This window comes from Ornithorhynchus anatinus, unplaced genomic scaffold, assembly GCF_004115215.2.
Source record: "Ornithorhynchus anatinus isolate Pmale09 unplaced genomic scaffold, mOrnAna1.pri.v4 scaffold_93_arrow_ctg1, whole genome shotgun sequence".
Classification (NCBI taxonomy): Eukaryota; Metazoa; Chordata; class Mammalia; order Monotremata; family Ornithorhynchidae; genus Ornithorhynchus; species Ornithorhynchus anatinus.
The window spans coordinates 1,067,630-1,069,488 of record NW_024396943.1 but is presented as its reverse complement, the minus strand read 5'-3'; the positions used below and the strand labels follow the sequence as shown (position 1 = coordinate 1,069,488).

General features: G+C 47.5%; 1 non-coding gene across 1 annotated transcript; it reads right to left on the bottom strand.

Annotated features, from left to right (window-relative positions):
* Positions 1-642: 642 nt before the first annotated feature.
* Positions 643-780, bottom strand: LOC114809010. Its single transcript, XR_003756763.1, has one exon. It is a non-coding gene; the product is annotated as a small nucleolar RNA SNORA7 (small nucleolar RNA).
* Positions 781-1,859: the final 1,079 nt, after the last annotated feature.

Genomic DNA, 1,859 nt, shown 5'->3' with positions numbered 1-1,859 from the left:
TGCCTGGCATATAGTAAGCACTTAACAAATACCATTATTATTATTAACAATGATAATAATAATGATGATAAATCAAATACAGATATGTACCTAAGTGCTGTGGGGTTGGACCAGGGGATGAGTAAAGGGAGCAGGATCAGAGGCAGGACGTGGGCAAGAGGTTGGTGGCGAGATAAATGAGATCGAGGTACATTGAGTAGGTTGGCATGGCTCAGTGGAAAGAGCACGGGCTTGGGAGTCAGAGGTCATGGGTTCGAATCCCGGCTCGGCCACTTGTCACCTGTGTGACTTTGGGCAAGTCACTTAACTTCTCTGTGCCTCAGTTCCCTCATCTGTAAAATGAGGATTAAGACTGTGAGCCCCACGTGGGACAACCTGATTCCCTTGTGTCTACCCCAGCGCTTAGAACAGTGCTCTGCACATAGTAAGCGCTTAACAAATACCAACATTATTATTATTATTTATTATTATCTCTCCCAGAATGCCCCACCTCCATCTGCAATCATTCTGGTAGCGTATCCATAGAGTTTTCTTGGTAAAAATACGGAAGTGGTTTACCAATGCCTCCTTCCACACAGTAAACTTGAGTCTCTGCCCTCGACTCTCTCCCGTGCCACTGCTGCCCAGCACAGGTGAGTTTTGACTTGTAGCAGATTGCCTGCCACTCGCTAGCCACTGCCCAAGCTAGGAATGGAATGGGGATGCCTCTGCTTGACTCTCCCTCCCATAGATGAGACTGGTAGAGTACTGGAAACTTTCCAGGTGCAACCCTGAGAGGGAGAGGTTGGCATTAGAGGAGTGAAATGTGCAGCCTGGGTTGAAATAGGAGAGCAGTTAGGTGAGGTTGGAGGGGGCAAGGTGACTGACTGCTTTCAAGTCAGTCGTAAGGAGTTTCCGTTTAATGCGGAGGTGGATGGGCAACCACTGGAGGTACTTGAGGAGTGGGGAAACATGGACTGAACTATTTTTGGAAAATTATCAGGTCAGCAGAATGAAGTATGAACTGGAGTGGGGAAAGACAGGCGGCAGGGAGGTCAGCAAGGAGGCTGATACTGTAATAAAGGCAAGATAGGATAAATGCTTGGATTAACACGGTAGCAGTATGGATGGAGAGGAAAGGGTGGATTTTAGCAATGTTGTGAAGGTGGAACCAACAGAATTTAATGATCCCCATCAACTTCTCAGAAATTTCCAACCCCTTTCAGGCCTAGCTCTTTCCCTGCCTCCAACCTCCTTCTCATCAATCCCCGCTGATGGGTGAGTGGATGGATTGATAGATGGAGGAAGAGAAGCAGTGTAGCTTAGTGGATAAAACACGGGCCTGGGAGTCAGAAGGACCTGGGTACTAGTCCCCGCTCTGCCATTTATTTGTTGAGTGACCTTGAGCAAGTCACAACTTCTCTGGGCCTCAGTTACCTCATCTGTAAAATGGGGATTAAGAATGTGAGCCCAATGTAGACCAGGTACTGTGTCCAACCTGATTACCTTCTATCTACTCCAGGGCTTAGAACAGGGCTTGGCACATAGTAAACATTTAACAAGTACCATAATGATTTATTATTATGGGTGGGTGGATGGATGGATGGCTGAATGGATGGATAGTCACACAGGTAACAAGTGGCAGAGCTGGGATTCGAACCCATGACCTCTGACTCCCAAGCCTGGGCTCTTTCCACTGAGCCATGCTACTTCCCTAAATAATAATGACATTTGTTAAGCGCTTACTATGTGCCCAGCACTGTTCTAAGCGCTGGGGGGCGGGTACAAGGTAATCAAGTTGTCCACACGGGGCTCACAGTCTTAACCCCCATTTTACAGATGAAGTAACTGAGGCCCATAGAAGTGAAGTGACCTGGCCA